At 38.6% G+C, this 18,349-nt stretch overlaps 1 pseudogene; it reads left to right on the forward strand.

The window, feature by feature from the left end:
* LOC149233489 (eukaryotic translation initiation factor 3 subunit A-like) overlaps window positions 1–18,349 on the forward strand; it is a 47,630-nt pseudogene that overhangs the window by 14,878 nt on the left and 14,403 nt on the right.

Here is an 18,349-nt window from a genome sequence, read left to right on the forward strand (position 1 = left end):
AACACTGCAAGCATGGCATTGACACCAACATGATAAAAGATGACCAGTGAATGGTCAAGTAAAGAGAGTGTAAAGACTCGATACAAGCTCATGGGATGAGCTTGAGTGTTTTCAATCATCAAGGAAAAACCAAGGAAGCCTCTGAAATTGGATGTAGGCCAAAATTTCAGAGGGTGTTGCAGCCACTACGACACTTGGTGACACACTGGTTGAATACCAACTTCTCCGTTTTAGTCCATTGACAACACAGGGCCTTGGTCTACCAGGGAGTATTGAATCGTTGTGTGTGTTGCTTCGGTTTCCACACTTACCCCATGGAAAAATATGGTTCACCTTTTTCCAACTTAGTCAAAAACAACAAGAAGTTTTATCTTGATCATAGTGTTTTGAAATTGGGAAGGGTAGTTTGGCTCGCGAGTTTAAAATTTTCAAAGTATAAGTTTTCATCTCTGGTCTTTCTCTGCTTCTAGCAGGCCTGGACAGTACCCCAATTGAGTCACACAGGAACACACACATTGTTTCACTACCAGTGAGCCTGGGTAGTATCCCGGTGGAGTTGCATGCTTCACCTCTCTACGCAGGAAGCCTTTCTCTTTTTTTGCCTTTGTATATATTTTTTTTGGAAAAGAGGATTATACATAGGAATTTATTTATTTTTGGGGCGGAAGAGGGATCCCAACTTATTGAGAGAAGAAGAGTTTTTTCCTTCAGAGAAGCATGTAAGGCATGTGATTTAGGTTTGCTCGTTTAGATTTTCCCCTTCTCCATTTCTACTAGATGGATGAGCTTGAACACACAGAGTAGAAGGCTGAGTATAGGCATGGAGTTTCCTAGTGTGGACACAGGTTCATGGTTGGACTAGAGCTTCTCTTATAGACGACTCATTTTTTCCATCAAGACTTCATTGGCCAAAGGTTTATAACCAAGCAAAGAGAAGACAGACATAGGACTATACGAGTGATGCAGTGTCACAAGATTCTCTGGATCTCACCCACATACTCATTCAAAAGCCAAGACTAAATAGAGGGAAGTACTTATTAGCAAAACAAAAAATAGCGTGATATAAGCAATCAAAACAAAACGAAGAAAAAATAGCACATCAAAACGAAAAGACAATAAGCAAGAAAAGTGATCAAGCGAACAAACCAAATTAAGTCAGTAAGCGAACAAACATGCAAACTAGAAAGTAAAGAAAATTAAGAAAGAAAACACTACTCCTACTCCTAAGCTAAACAATCGGGGTTACATGAAATGAAATTTCTAGTGAAGCCACTACAGGTGTACCTGACCTAGAACGACAAAGATACAAGTGATTAAAACTGATAAAAAAATAGTGTGCAATAGAAAATACAAAAACTTGACTATCTTGCACACAAGGGAAAAGGTCTTGCCCATGGGCAGAAAGATGTGTCACAACCACCCAACACACATGCTTACCTCTTTGATGAATACCATTTTCAACAAATCTTGGAAGCCTCTTGCAAGTGTGTGTTCATCTGCACAAAGTTTCTTAGTGAGTGCGAGGAAGGATTGAAGCTTGTTACTTGCAACGCGAATCGCCAAGTAAGATTGTTCCAACCATTCAACAATTGGATCATAAAACTCATGGTGGTTGTTTCGAAATACTTGTGATCTTTGAAAAGATGGATTCTTGATTTGAGAGAGGGGATCATGATGGGAATCTGGTACAAATAGATAGATCTGATCATTCTTGTCGGCCATGTCAAGAGAGTGAGGACCTTCCATAGCCATAGACATAGGCTGAAGTGCGTCACCTGCTTGATAGAAGTCTGAGGAGAAAGATGTTATAGAGTGAAGATCATAGTGTGCGAAGCAACTTTCATTAGATGTATTGTTTGGAAAATGATGAACTGCATGAAAATCACCTATGATAAAAGAAAGATCATACCAGTTGGTCGAGATGCTAGATTCGTAGTTTTACATGAACAAAGAATTTTTTTGAACAATCTTATGAATGCTCTGAATGATGGAACCAAGTTCATTGTACGCTAGATATGACAGAACACCCACTTGCAACTAGTGAAAATTTGGAGGCATCATGTTCATCACAGAAATGTAGACAGGATGCCAACAGTATGAATGTGTGAAGCCAGTTGGAGTGTGGTGAAATGAGAGGAACTTGATTCGGATGATAACTTGTGCACTTGTCATCACATAGGGAGACTGCTGGTGTGATGAGTGGGTAGATTTGATGTGAAAGATTTGCAAGAAGACCAAGGAGTTGGTCATGAGAGAGAAAATCCGATAGGTGTGATTCCAGACAAAGATAGTCTTTGAGATGATCAACTTCACAGTTCCATGATTGCATGAGGGATGGACACTCCCAAACCAAATTGGATGTAAGAGAAGTGCATGAAGACAGAAACGCTATAACAGACTCATGGATTTGGTCATTAGTGAAAATTTGAAATTTTGAAATGTCACACTTGGAATAATAAACATTTTTTACATGGGGATCTACGTCAAGTGAAACCAGATTTGATTTGGTTCGAGGGGTATACTAGAGTCGTGAGGTCCTAACATAACCATCAATGGATGTTGAAGTGCCTCGACTCCCTTGCACATTCTGAGAATTTCCAGAATTGAAAAATGCCTTTTTGAGATTTGAACCATATCATGGATGGCTTGAGGATGGCTATTGTCGCTGATTTGAAAGTTTCTCTTACGATGGCAGCCATATCTGTCATAGGATTTATTAAAATTTTCAGCTTCAACAATTGGACTTAATGATTTGTCTTCATGCAACATACAAGATGATGAAGAGTGGGAAGAGTCCTCTGCATTGAGGATGTTTTCATGATGGAAAACCTCGCTGCCTTGTGTCAATTGAGGAGATAACTCTTCGGATGAAGAAACAAGAGAACATGGAGTATCTCAAATGCATGTTGATGTGTTGTGGATGGTAGGACACGGGTAAGTAGGGTGAAGAGGAAGTTTCAATATGGATGTCTGCTTTGACTGGTGCAAGTTCCATATCTGAGTTAGAGTGTATATGAGAGAACAACAGATCACATGGTGTGTTTGGGTATTCATCACCACGTATGGAAGCATGGGAGTGATGACAACCCAAGATTGGAGGTTGACCGAAAGAGTTAATCATGCATGATGTTTCACCAAGATTAGCAGATTGAGAATCAACCAAGAAGGGGAGCTCATTATCTTGATGTGAACCATTTCAAAATGTAGAAGAGGAATTGATTGTGTCTTCGCCTTTCTGTTTGTCCACCTGTGTAATGGGAATGCCTTGCAGATGACCACAATTTAAGCCAACAACTTGAGAATGAAAAGAATGTGCATAGTTATCTTGTGAAGCAGATTGATCAAGTGATTCATGGTACAAGGAGTCATGGCTTGTAGATGATGGAGGATGGCAGAGATGCAAATTAGACTTGAGACTTGGGTTATGAATGGTAATGTCCTCTTGCGGAATGGAGGAATGAGTCTTCGTAATAAGAGTTCGGAGCCATTTTGGAATTTACTCCATTTGAGCAGGAGATGGCTGAGAAGATGGGTTGGGAACATGTTTTGTAAATTTCTCAGATTTGTGGTTGCTGCGATGGGCCACCCTCTTCGCAGATTTCTCAGCTTTGCAACTGCTGCAAGGGGGTACCCACATTGAGACCCAAAATGGAGGAGGAAAAGGAATTAAAGAGGTGTTGGGCTCCTCCTCTACAATATGAGGGGCCTCATGATCCACAAGAGTCGAGGAAGAAGGGAAATCAGGAGGTTCACCATGTCGGGAAACATGAACCAAGCGTTTCAACTCTTGGCTCATGAAGTCAAGGTCCAAAAATTGTTCAAGAATTTCATGACAGAGGTGAAGGAAGTGGGTAACAAATTCCTCAACTGATTTTCCAAGCTTCATTCTTAAACAAGAGATTCTTTCTCAGACATCTTGGTGGTTATACTTATTGAAGGCTTGATGGAGCTCCTTGAGGAGAGTAAGAAGAGAAAGGATGGGAGAAGGTGGCAAGGTATGACACCACCGATTAGCATGACCTTCAAGGGTGAGGAAGAAAAGTATGAAAACAAGCTCTTCACTATCAATTTCACGAGATTCACAGAAATTAAGAAAATTAGAAATGTGTTTGGTTACAGACATTCTATCCTCACCATCAAACTTTAACAAGGATAAGTGATCAAGAAGCTCATCGAGGAGTGATAATTGATAAAGGAAGAAATGAGAGAAACACCGTGGGAGCACGATTTGTGTATGATCCATTTGATAAGAGAATCAAACCAGATGCAATGGGCTCAACTTATCATCTGACCCTCCTTCTAGTGCCAGAAATGTTGATTGTGCTGGACCTGCCAAAATTCAAGGGATCTCCACAGTATGATGTCCCAACTAGACCTCACGCTGTTTGGTGTAGGAGTCCCATCCAGTATGATGGCCCGGTTGCCATTATCTTAAATATATGCCTTAGGTCTTACTTGTCAGCACATGAGAGTGGTATACTTAGTCTTCAAACAACGACGTTCATGTGCCTGGTGAGTGCTTCGCATAACTTGTGTCTAAGTTCTTTCACTGGAGAGGGAGAGGGTGAGAGCGAGTCTCAAGTCGAAAGGGAGTAGTCCCAACTATGTTAGAGACACACAACACAGCAGGACATGCGCAGCTTCTGGCGGATTAGTCCATATAGATGCGGCAATCAGAAACACAAAGTAAATAGCTAATATGTACAACACCCAGTGGAATAGTCCATACAAGTGAGAAAATCGTTATAGAAAGTTTACAAGGATGAATCTTCGAGTGTCTAGCGGATTAGTCCACATAGGCAAGACAACGATAAAAACTCATACAACATGTTTCCAACAACATATGCACTAAAACAACCGAAATAGTTCAACTATCTTTGTACAAGTTAAAGAAACATGCATTACAAGCGTCCAAAGAATAGTCTTACAAACAAATACAACACATGTGAAAATGTGTTGCCATATTAACAAGCTTCTAAATTAAGTGAAAGTTCTAAGACACATCCGTATACCATACATCACTAACCCCGATAGCAGGGTGTTAGAGCCACTACTCACTTAAAGAAAAGACTACAGACTCTCAAGACTATGTGGGAGGAGCCAAGGTGAAAAGTCCTTTGCATGTACAAATGAGGGGTATATATAGCCAAGGGTGAACTTGACCCTTGTGACTCTTTGACTTCCCTCATGATTGTTTGACTTACATGAATCTTCAACTTCGTATGTGTGTCTCTTTGACTTCCACATATCATTACATTGGTTATAGCAGTGTGTCCCATAGTAGTAAAGTGGTTGAGATGAATCATGACATGACTCGACATGACAATGCTGCTATGTTCATGTTGATGGTGATGTCCATGTCGAGCTGCAGTGCTTCTAAATGATGAGTGTGCTCTTTGATCTAGGAGGATCTAGGAGGATGGATCTAGGAGGATCCAGGAGGATCCAAGAGGATTGATCTAGGTGGATCTCTAGGAAGTACCAGTGGCATGGTAAAAACGCTAAAACTTGAAAGTGGCAAAATCTTGATAAAATTAGCTTCAGATCGAAGTGCTGGACATCCTGATTCCAATGATGTGAACAACACTCGAATCTGAGCTCATATTAAGAATTTAGGGCAATTCAAAGTTCAATTTTTACTTTGACCGATGGTAGGAAGAAAAATGACATGGTAGAGTCTTCAGCGAATAGGGAAGTGCCAAGTGGTAAGCTGTCATCGGCGCATAGTTCACTGATCACAAAAGGCAGAGGTCCTCAATTAAAGAATCGGCCCCAAGCATGAAAAGGTGTGATTCGATGATCACATATCCCACATTTCAAAGGGAAGCGTTTTACAGAATCAACCCCCATAGAGTCAGGTTGTAATTGTGATATCGCAAATGCATATCGCACATTGTAGGGAACAATCCCCCGCTATATGTATTATGCCCAACTCCACCAATTGTGATATGTTGATGAACCCCAGATGTGATATGGGTAAGGTGTGGTTTTTAAAACTGTCAGGTTCGCTAATTCACAGATTGCAGTTCACACTGCACAATGGCCCATTATGGAGAATCACCCTCAGCCTCATTAATTGTGATACACTGAAAGGCCTATGGATGCAACACGATTATACACTACAGTTTGATAGTTCCGTTGGGTCCACCTTTTATCTCACATTGGACATCTCTAAGTGTAGAGTCCCAATAACATTACCACCACTTGAATTCCACCGATTGTGATTTTTGATGGGTTATCGATGCCGATAGAGTAAGGTCATCACTGATAAAGTCGTTGGTTAAGGATTAATGTGCCGATTCTTGTATTATTCTGCTGATTTAATGTTTAATGCGAAATAACCTATATGAGTTTATAGATGGAGGTTTTTCTATGATTAAATAGGTTGTTACTTGCGAAACTATTTCAAGGTTCGAGAATCTCTGTTTGAAATAGTCTACCTGCCTAAACTTGTCGTTTTGTTTAAACTACCCAGATTGTTAAGGATCTTGCCACCAGCATATAAATTGGGATATCTGCACAACGCGAGGGGGAGCATCAGGGAGTAGTGTAGATTTATAGAGTATAGTAGTGATACTTGCTACTAGCAGGCGGGCAAAACCTTACCTCAGAAATCAGAGGGTTCCAAGAAGGTGCAGGAATCCCGATTATCCAAATTGGGTGTTTGGATAAGCAATTCTTCATGATTTTTCACGAGGAAGTCAGTGGTGTTCTCTGTCTCTAGAGTTGAGCTCTCCATTTGTCATGTATCGTCCAGATTGGAGGTATAAGGGTGTCATGTAAAATATGCTTATACTTCTCTCTTTTCATCCCATTTAATGAATGAAGGCCTCCCCACTATTGAACACAGCCTGAAGATTTAGTCCAAATTGGATGAACTCCATAATCAAATATATGTGTCTTGATCTAATGCATGATTATGTATTTTTTTTTTATCTTTGTTTTATATGCATATGTTTCTATAGTTTTTAAGTGCTTTGTTACATGTAATTCTGATGCATCTACGAGCAAAAAAATCCTGAAGCAATCTGTATCAGAGGAAGTCTTAGTTGATGCGAGTTGCATGAGTACACTAACCAGAAACAAGATTCAAACAATGTGCGCTACGAAGAGGGGACATCGAAGATGTAGAAGCGTGTTGGGAAGGGAAGTGACCTTTTGCTGATAGGAAATTGCATGCATGAACGATCGAATGTGAAGCCATGGAGGATGATAAAGAAATGCATGAAGCCTTCTTGAGGATGTCCCGAATGGTGGACATCATGTATGGCACATATGATAAAAGAAGAGAGGAGGAGAAAGGAAGATCTGAATGTGATACTTCATCCATATCTTTTGATGCTTATGCATCTTATTGACCACCTTCCTTATCCTCTCGTCATTCAAATGAGGAGATTAATCAGAAACTTCAAGAAGAGAAGAGAGGAGAAGACAAAGAGATTGGAGAGCGATGCATCATCCACATATTCCGGTGCTTATACATCTTATTCATCACCTTCCTCAAATGAGGATATTAACTAGATACTTCAAGAAGAGAACGTTGAATCAAGAAGGCTACTATAAGAAGAGAAAGAGGAGAAGCAACGATTGCAACTTCAGTTGCGAACCACATGAGGCCCTGGAAGAGTGGAATCACAACAACCAGAGTCTTAAAGTAGAGCTTTATGAATTAAGGAGGCTTCTACAGAAAGAGAAAGAGGAGAAACAAAGGTTATTACACTAGCTGCAAGCTAAGGACGAGGCCTTGGAGAAGCTACAACATGACCCCCGTGAGGTAAAAATAAGTTCTTCAACTCCATGTATGTTTCTTGATGATTATCTCACCACTTTTGAAAACCATACCATAGGAATCGACTCCAAACTGTTAAGGAGAATGGGGTATGAGGGGAAGGGCGTCTACATTAATGGAAAATGAATCATAAACCCCATCAGAGTAGAGGAATTAACTCATCAGGGAGGACTTGGGTAGGTCAGGAAGGAGGTTGGGGAATGCGCAAAAACAACCAGCGAACCACCAACAACAGATGATGAGAAGCCATCATCGGTTCTTTTCGAATCGACAATGGAGGTAAAAGATGTTTATTTCTCCTCGATTTCCTCTTCCGATGCTATAATTTCTGTTGGAACTGTGTAGATACCCATTACAAGGACAAAATTGAGACTCGTTACCGAGATGAGGTACAATGAAGAAGAAGGACTTGGTGTTAATGGCCAAGGCATAACTTAGCAATTGGAGGCTGAGCAAAGACCTCGATTCAAAAAGTTGGGGTGCACTGAAGGACAATGCTCAAAGATGTCAAAAGCTTCCATGAAATTGTTGAAACAGTCGAGGAAAGAAGATGATGGGAACACATCACCATCAACCTATGATAGTATGCATTGCAGAGAAAGAGTTGAGGCAAGCTCTCATTTCCATGATCATACCAAAGATCAACATGAAAGGTATAATAAGTCTTGGTATTCCAATGTTCATGTTGTTTACAATCGTATTGTTAATAATGAATGAAAATCATTGCATAGAATAACTTGCAATTTTTGTGGATTGCCTAACCATGTGTTTGCTGAGTGTTGGAGGAGAATAGCAGCACGAAAAAGGATGAGGCATGAAAGAACCTCTCAACAGAAGGCAAAGAAGAAGGTAAAGCAGATCTGGAGGAAGAAGGCTTATTATAGTCATTGTGATAGAGGTGGTGATCAAAGAGCCACATGTTGGAGGCTCCACCTAGAGTAGCGCCGCAAGGAAAAAACATCCACACATGAACTAGGTGAAACAATTGTTCGACCAATAAAGGCGCCACAAGGAGACGATCCAGTCACTTTGATGAGTGAGAGATGGTTCTTCTAGGTGTGGTAGAATGTCATGGACATATTTTTGAAAATCATGTGTTGCATTTTAAACTGTAAAAGTGATGATGTGTTTCCCATCACTTGTTGTAGCAACAATAATGTTTGGCCTTATCTTGTGTTACATTTTAAACTGTGAAAGTGATGATGTGTTTCCATCACTCGTTGAAGCAACAATAATGTCATGGCCTTAATTTTGTAAATCATGTGTTACAGTGATGATGTGTTTTCCATCACTTGTTGAAGCAACAATGATGTTTGGCCTTGTATTGATAGCTAGAGCATTATTTCCATTTTTATGTAAACTTGACTACAGAGTATGTGTTATAAAATCGTGGAAAGTATGGGATCATTTAATGATTTTTTTGGTCATATAGATAAACATGTAATTTGCAAGATATTGTACTACAGGTTTGTAGGAGATACAGGTGTCGGATCATCACTTATGGCTCCCAAGGACGAAGGTGAAGGAGAAGGAAGGATGACCTATTAGGACACTTGTGATGTAGACAATGTATGGAGTAGTTGCAGATTATTTAATGCTTTTGGAGGACCAATAGCTTCTCTTAGTGGGGAGGATTGATCCAAGAGGAACTAGGAGGATGGATCTAGGAGGATTGATCTAGGTGGATCTCTAAGAAGTACCAGTGGCATGGTAAAAAGGCTCAAACTTAAAAGTGGTAGAATCTTGATAAAATTAGCTTTAGATCGAAGTGCTCAACATTGTGATTCCAATGATGCAAATGAAACTCGAATTCGAGCTCATATGAAGAAGTTAGGGAAATTTAAAGTTCAAGTTTGACTTGGACTGATGGTAGGAAGAAAAATGACATGGTAGGTTCTTAAATGAATGGGAAGCACCAAGTTGCAGGCTTCCATTGGCCCCACAGTTCACCAATCACAAAATTCAGAGGTCTGCATTTAAAGAATTGGCCCCAAGCAAGAAAGTGTGTGATGCGATGATCACATATCACACATCCCAAAGGGAAGCATTTTACAAAATTGTCCCCGACGGAGTCAGGTTGCGATTATGATATCGCAATCGCATATCGAACATCACACAGAACAACGCCCCGTTATATGTATTACCCCCAACTTCACCGATTGTGATATACTAATGAACCCTGGATGCGATATGGTTATAGGGTGTGGTTTTAAACCTGTTGGGTCCACCAGTTCGCAAATTGCAATTCACACTGCGTAGTGGCCCGTTATGGAGAATCACCCTCAGTCACACTAATTGCGATACACTGAAAGGCCTGCGAACGCTACATGGTTATACACTACAGTTTGATAGTTCTGTTGGGTCCGCTTTTTATTGCACATCGCTAAGTCAAGAGTACTAATAATGGTACCACCCTTCAGATTCCACCAATTGTGATTTTCGATGAGTTATCAGAGATGAGCTATTCGATGGATGCTTTTCTATGATTAAATAGGTTTTTACTTGTAAATCTATTTCAGGGTCTGAGAATATCCGTATGAAACAACCTGCTTTCCTAAACTTGTCATTTTGTTTAAACTATCTGGATTGTTAAGGATCCATCCACCAACATATAAATTGGGATATACGCATAGTGTGAGGGGGAGCAGCAGAGAGTAGCATAGATTTACAAAGAAGAGTAGTGACACCTGGTCCTAGCAGGTGGCCAAAACCTTGCCTCAGAAATCAGAAGATTCCGAAAAGGTACATAAAGCCCGATTATCCGAATTGGGTGTTTGGATAGGTGATTCTGCATGATGTTTCACTAGGAAGTTAGTGGTTATGTCTATCTCTAGAGTTGGGCTCTCCATTTTTCATCTGTCTTCCAGATTGGAGGTATGAGTGTGTTATGTAAAATCTACTTGTACTTCTCTCTTTTCATGCCATTTAATGAATGAAGGCCTCCCCACTATTGAGTAGGACCCAAAGATGTAGTCCAAATTGGATGAACTCTGTTATCAAATATATGTCTCTTGATCTCATGCATGATTATGTATTTTTTATCTTCATTTTATATTCATATTTTTATATGGTTTTTATGTGCTCTGTCACATGTAATTTTGATGCATCTATAAGCAGAAAAATCCTAGATCACTCTTGGTGTATCATAACTTCGCCTTCGCATGACAAGGTGTGTGGAGCCTTTGATGGTCTTGGTGTTCGCTTGATGTTGCATGTGCATGTATCCTCTTCTCTGGTGATTGGAATGCTTCATGTGTTCATCTATTCCCGAGCAAGTATCCTAGCATGTGCTCCTTGTTCATCCCATTCATCGGCATGCCATGTATTATCCATTTACATGTCTCTGCAATCACTCATGACGAGATGACATCAAATCCAAAAATCCTCTAGTGTACCATGATGCAACATATTTTTTTTTCAGGTGTAGGTGACCGAGAGAGAGGATAAGGCTTTGAAACTGTGCTAAGCATATTTTAGGCCAGGATGTGAGGCTCTAGGGCAATGTCAAGAAAAATTGTGCAGAGGTCACTAACATGTTGGGTTCAGCAGTCTAGGATAGAAGTGACATTCTGCAGGATCTGGCTCAATTGGGAGGCAGAACTGTGCAATTTTCCTAGGGAAGGAAACATAGGTAGGAGGGGGCACTGGTAATGAAAACTACGAAGATTTTCAGAGGAGTCTATGAGCGGGCTGCGAGAGCTTACTGGCCAAAACTGCACAGATTTTGGAGGAAATCATACAGGACATTTCTATGTAGTTTCCTGGTTGAGCGGGGTGTCGGGAAGCTGGTGGACAGTGTAAGAAAACTGCACAAGTTTCAGGAGGAGTAGCAGGTCAACTGGTAGGGGGATTGACTGACAGAATCGCGTAATTTTTTAGAGACAGTGCAGTGATAGGTAGCGGGTGCCTATCCCTCTTGCCTATGTGATTTCTTCAGTCATTGCAGGAAGGTAGGCTGATAACTTCTATGAAATTTTTGGGAGGAGTGAAGCCCATGGTGGCTGCCCAGTCCAATTCTTCGGTTGACCAATGAGATGCTTGATGGATAGGCTTGTGGGTAGTGAAAATTGAGATAGATTCATGGGAAACTTGTGCGTTGTTCTAGGTGACAATTATTCGGGTCGGTTCTAAGATTGCATCGTGCAGACTACGTAGGAGGCAGCCTCAAGCTCTGCATAATTCTAGGTAGCAATGTTTAGTCACTGAGGGTTGAGACTGGGCCGTGCAGCTCAGTGGAGGTCTAGCTGATGTAGGGTGGTCTGATCAGTAGATATTTGACAAAATGGTTAAGTGTGTAAGCGAGTGAACTCGTGTATACATGACCTTGCAAACAGATACTCAACATGACTTGACAACAAGACAAGATATGATCAGTGTGATTGACCAAAGAGTGCGAGCGACAAGTGCGATAGTTGAGATAGATCGTTGAACGACTGTGACAATACTTGCATGAAATTGCATAAAACTTCATGTGTGAGTGTGATATATGCTTATATAGCACACACAAAGTGGACTTGAACATAGCCAAAACAAGATTGCAAGCATGACATTGCAACCAACATTCTAAAAGATGACCGACGAACAGTCAAGCAAATAGGGTGTAAAGACTCGACATGAGCTCATGGGATGAGCTCGAGTGTTTTCAATCATTAAGGAAAAACCAAGGAAGGCTTAGAAGAGGTATACTCATCACATGATAGTGGTATCCCTGATGTGCTCATTCCTCCATGCAAGAAACCTTTCTCTTCTTTTGCATTTTTATAATTTTTTTGTAAAAGAGGAATGTGCATAGGCACTTATTTATTTTTGGGGCAGAATAGGGATCTCAACTTTTTGAGATAATAAGAGGTTGTACATTCTATTTGTTCACTTTTTGTTTGTGACTGTCGCATCCGTGTGGACTACCTCGCCAGAAGCTGCGCATGTCCTGTTGTGTTGTGTGTCTCTAAAAGAGTCGCGATTAATCCCTTTCAACTTAAGACTCACTCTCACCCTCTCACTCTACAGTGAAATAACTTAGACACAAGTTACACTAAACACTCACCAGGCACAGGACCTCGTTGTTTGAAGAATAAGTATACCACTCTCATGTGTTGACAAGCAAGAGCTAAGGCATATCTTTAAGATAAATGCAACCAGGCCATCATACCAGACGGGACTCCTACACCAAATGGTGTGAGGTCTAGTTGGGACTTCATATGAGGGAGATACCCTGAATGTTGGTGGGTCCAACACAGTCAACAACTATATATGATGATTATGATGGAATACCACACTTTTATGTTCGTATTAAGAATTCTATTTCATGAAGCAAGTTCAAGGTGAATATTGTTTAGCTTGAGGCCATTAACAACGAAGATAAAACTGTCACTAACTCGTTGGATGATGGATTTTACCAGGGTTGTGGGAATTTTAAGCATGAAAAATATTTCAACAAAATGTGCTAAATACTTTTTACCATATTAGGATATTTCCCCAAAAGGGCGATGTTTTTTCCCTGTATAGAGAGTGGAATCCTGCTCCGAACAAAGACACTCCAAAAGTTAAACATAAGTATGAAATAGTAGAAATTGCAAATGACTTTGTGGAAGAAGTTGAAGTGAGTGTGGTTCCTCTTTTCAGGGTTGTTGGTTTCAAGTCTATGTATTAGAAGGAATAGGTGGTTAACTTAGTTCCCAAGAAGAATCTTTTTAGATTTTCTCATCAGGTTCCAGCAAAGAGACTTTTGGGAAAAGAAGCCCCAAATTTACCCATATTTGTTGCCCCACCCCGGCGGCCCAATGGTCGGCCAGGGTGGGGACAGGGCCTAGGAAGCTAGCCCCCCTGCCCCTCCCCCATGGGCCCTTTGGACCACCGGGGAGCATGATCGGGCCCACCACTTCCACTGCGGATGTGGTGGGTAAATTTGTATCATTTAAATCTTTTATTTCTAAAAAAAAAAAAAAAAATTTCATTAAACTTATTGGATTTTAAAACTTTCACACAACAAAGGAGAAACTAACCTTCCAAATGCAATAATACTCCGTTGAATATGTTGTTGATAAAAATGTAGCTTCTCCACAAATTCGTTCCAAGTCTTTTAACGAACCTCGAAAAACCTTGATGTGATGTGAAGAATAGTGATAATGAAATTTATTATATAGAAAAAATTGTGAAAATTTTTTACTGTATGGTTAATGTGAGACTAATTTGTTTTTTATAAAGAATTTAACATGTAACCTGTTTTATGGCGATATAGGGAACTATGATAAAACGAACATTACGGAATTGTTTTACCACATGGTGACCGTGGGATTAATTTGTTTTTATAAAGACTTTAACATATAATTCTTGTTATGACGATATAGTAAACTATGATAAAGTGACCATTACGGAATTTTTTTACAGCATGGTGAATGTGGTATTAATTTGTATTAGAAGATATAATAAAAATTAAAAAAAAAAACATTCAATTGTCTGATCAATATTATATAGTTTAAGTAACAAACTAATTTAGGTAAAATATTTAGTTTACAATTTTAATTTAAAATATTTATTTCATAAGAAAATTTTAGTTAAAATTTTTCAATAAATTGTAGAAGAAAATTATGGAGGGAAATACATGAAACAAAATTTTTGGAGGGAAAATTTGGAGGGAGATTTTCATTCTTTAAGTTATACATTATCATTAGGAGAGTGTGCATTTGTATCATTCTACCTCTTTTATTTTAAAGGCATGGATTCTTCTGATAGTGAAGTTTCTCTTTGTGAAGCAACAACATCTTCGTTGCATAACAACTATATTCATATTCATGAATATAACATAAATTCTTCCATTATGAATAGAGAGTGAAATATTCCACTTATTCCTAATCCTATGGACTATGAGACCAGCAGTGATGAAGAGAATGATGGAGAATTTCAAATGAATAGAGTGTCATGGTGTCGACTTACTTCTAATCCTATGGACTATGAGAGTAGCAGTGATGAAGAGCATGTTGAATAATTTTAAAAGAATGGAGTGTTACGGTGTCCACTTAGTCCTAATCCTATGAACTATGAGCGAAATAGTGATGAAGAGCATGAAGAAGAATTTCAAAACAATGGAGTGTCACAGTGTCCACTTAGTCCTAATTCTATGGACTATGAGGGCAATAGTGATGAAGAGCATGATGAAGAATTTCAAATGAATAAAGTGTCACAATGTCTACTTAGTCCTAATCCTATGGACTATGAAAGCAACGATGATGAAGAACATGAGGAAGAATTTCAAAAGAATGGAGTGTCACGGTGTCCACTTAGTCCTAATCCTATGGACAATGAGAGTAGCAATGATGAATAATTTTAGATGAATAAAGTGTCATAGTGTCCACTTAGTCCTAATCCTATGTATTATGAAAGTAGTAGTGATGAAGAACATGATGAAGAATTTTAAATGAATAGAGTGTCATGATGTCCACTTAGTCCTAATCATATGGACTATGAGAGAAACAGTGATGAAGAACATGATGAATCATTTCAAATGAATAGAGTGTCACGGCGTCGACTTAGTCCTAATACTATAAACTCTGAGAGCAGCAGGGATGAAGAGCATGATGAAGATTTTCAAATAAATAAAGGGTTGCAATTTCCACTTAGTTCTAATCCTAAGGCCTATGAGAGAAATAATGACGAAGGACAGGATGAAGCACTTAGTCCTAATCCTAAGGACTATGAGAGAAGCAGTGACAAAGGGTAGGATGTTGAATTTTTAGTGTGTAAATAGTCACATTTTTGACATAGTCCTAATCCTATGGACTATGAGAGAATCACTCACAATGCACATGATGAAGAATATACAATAAAATTCGAGTCAAATTTTCCATTTAGTCCTAATTCTAAGGACTATGAAAGTAGCACTGAAGAAGGGCAAGATGAAGAATATCCTCAAAGTTAGTATTTCAAACACACAGATGATCATAGTGAGCATACAATTCCTCAGAATGATGATGAAAATGCTTATACAAATGATGATCTAGTGATGGAGATGTTGCCAGGAAATATTGTATCGAGGAGTAGGAGCAAACCTTTTTGTATCAATCCAAGATGTTCTAGTTATACAAGGGGTAGAGCAGAATATATGACGAGAAGAATTTATATCAATGCTCTCATTTCAAGTGAATGTTGTCAAAAATATTTCTTGAAACATATGGATTTCAAATTTGCATTAGGGAAAAGGAAGAGATATTTGTCAATGAATAAAAGCATGCAAAATTCATATTTAGTGGGGTGTATGCAATCTACATTGTCAGGTTATGATTATCATATTGGGTCTTTATTTATCTGTAGAAAGGCTTTCAAAATGTTTCATTCAATGTGTAATTTTTTTCTGTCAAGAATCCATGAAAATTTGGAAAAGGATCCCACATTTTATTCAGAAGTACGTCATAAACGACAATTTGGGTCATTATAAAATATTGCAATGTCATGGATGAAAGATTTCTTTTCAAATCATGGAGAGTGTATGCCAAATATAGATACAATACATATTCCAGATAATTTCTCAAGATGCGAGATCTACAACTTATACAAATAATATGCACAAGGTGCTGAAGGACATGGTTGATTTGTTACATATCAATATTTTTTGAAGGTATGGAAGAAAAAACTCAACAATGTCTGTGTTCCTAAGAAGACAAGGATGGGGATTTGCAGTACATGTGCTTCTCTTAAATAAAAAAGGGATAAATGTGAAGGGTCAGAAAGAGGTAAGCATCCATAACTTTAACTTTTAAAATTGTATAGTTATCAACTATGAAAATGTATTTCTTAATGAATTTCTTTTATGTTGTGTAGATTCCATTGTAAAAGCAGTTCAAGAGCATCATGAACAACATAAAAGTGAAAGGAAAAAGTTGTACACGCATCGAAAGAAGTGTTATGATAATATGAATAAATATTTGGGTTCGATAATTGATGGTATGGACCAGAAGAAAACACTTCTACCACATTTTGTTCACACACCCAAAAATTTATAGGAGGAAAATTTTATTCAGTATCACTTGGTTGGTTGTATGGTATTCAATGGGAAAATGTTGCCAAGGGTATACTGCACAGCTCCAAATATTCATAATGATGAAAATCTGATAATAACCATAATTCATGATGTGCTTTATCATTGGTTTGGTAATCTTCCTGGAGTTTTGTATCTACAATTGGACAACACTTGTCATGAAAAGAAAAATACGATTGTTTTTGGATATCTAAACATGCTTGTTGAATTGAAAAATTTTCAGAAGGTAAAGGTTGTTTTCCTTCTTGTTGGGAACACTCATGACCATATTGATCATATGTTCAATCATTTTTTAGTCACATTGAGGAGGAAGGAAGTTGGGAGTTTGCCATCAGTAAGTGAATGTATTAAGAAATCATACACGTCAGAGCCTACTTTTGGTGTGTTGGAGGAAACTTTTGACATGCAAAGGTTTATTTTGGGATCACATGGTGAGGAGAAATGCATTGAACAACTTAATGACATTAGCTTCCAACATCAATTTCATATCAAAAAAATTGATGGCAAAACAATAATATGGGGCAAGAAGTATTCAACTACTGAAGAATGGGCACTGTCATCAAGTTTGGAATTTTTGAAGTTCATTCTAGATCATCCAATATTTGCATCAAATTTATTGTTATTACAATCAGTTGCTGAAGTTCATAATGCACACATACAGAATAGAAATATAAATTATTCTGATTTCCTAGAAGAAATTTAAAAAGGTATTAGATATACACGTGAGTACTTTGATATTGCTGATTTAGTTTGGTGGGAGTATTTTTTCAATAATCAAAGTGATATGATTTCAAGAACGACAAATGAAGATATGCCTTTGAAAAATCCATTTATTTGGCCACAAAATGTGTCAAATGAACATCAGGAAAGAAACAATGTTGAACAACAACAATCTCAAGGTATTACTAATTCTTCACAAGCAGAGGAAAGAGAGATGTAAATTGGTTCCAGAAGATCTCGTGCACAACGTGAAGCCATGGAAGACCTTTATAGGGGTTTAGTATAGGATATTAAGGAGGGTTCATGATTGAAGTGCTAGCCGATGGAGATCCCAATGGCTATCCATTCTAGGTTGCTAAGGTTATAAAGGTAATTACAGAAAATGAAGATGTTACAGGTGTTGAAGTACAAATACACACCCATTTAATGGTGTGTATAAGCCAGAGATGGTAGTTGATAAAAAAATAGGAAGAAAGAGAAAAAGAAAGGATACAAATATAAATCGTCACTGCATAGACCTCTTAAAATTGGAGGATGTTGACATACTTGTTTATGACTTTATTTTAACAAAGAGAGGAACTCTTCGCTTTAAGATGATAGAGATTCTGAAGAGGTTGTTACCAAAAGGAACAATATTTAGATGAGAGTCTACTGAAACCAGTCATAGATCCAAAATAATTTTGAAACCTGAAATGGTGGGTATGCATGCAGACTTAGATGGGGCACTAGTTGATGAAAGAGAAGAATATGGAACATCTTCATCTGCATCCAGTCATTCATCTGAAGATGTGAATTCTGATGTTGTGCAA

Source organism: Pinus tabuliformis, chromosome J, assembly GCF_031772625.1.
Source record: "Pinus tabuliformis cultivar Carrire ecotype Pingquan chromosome J, CPIR1, whole genome shotgun sequence".
NCBI classification, from domain to species: Eukaryota; Viridiplantae; Streptophyta; class Pinopsida; order Pinales; family Pinaceae; genus Pinus; species Pinus tabuliformis.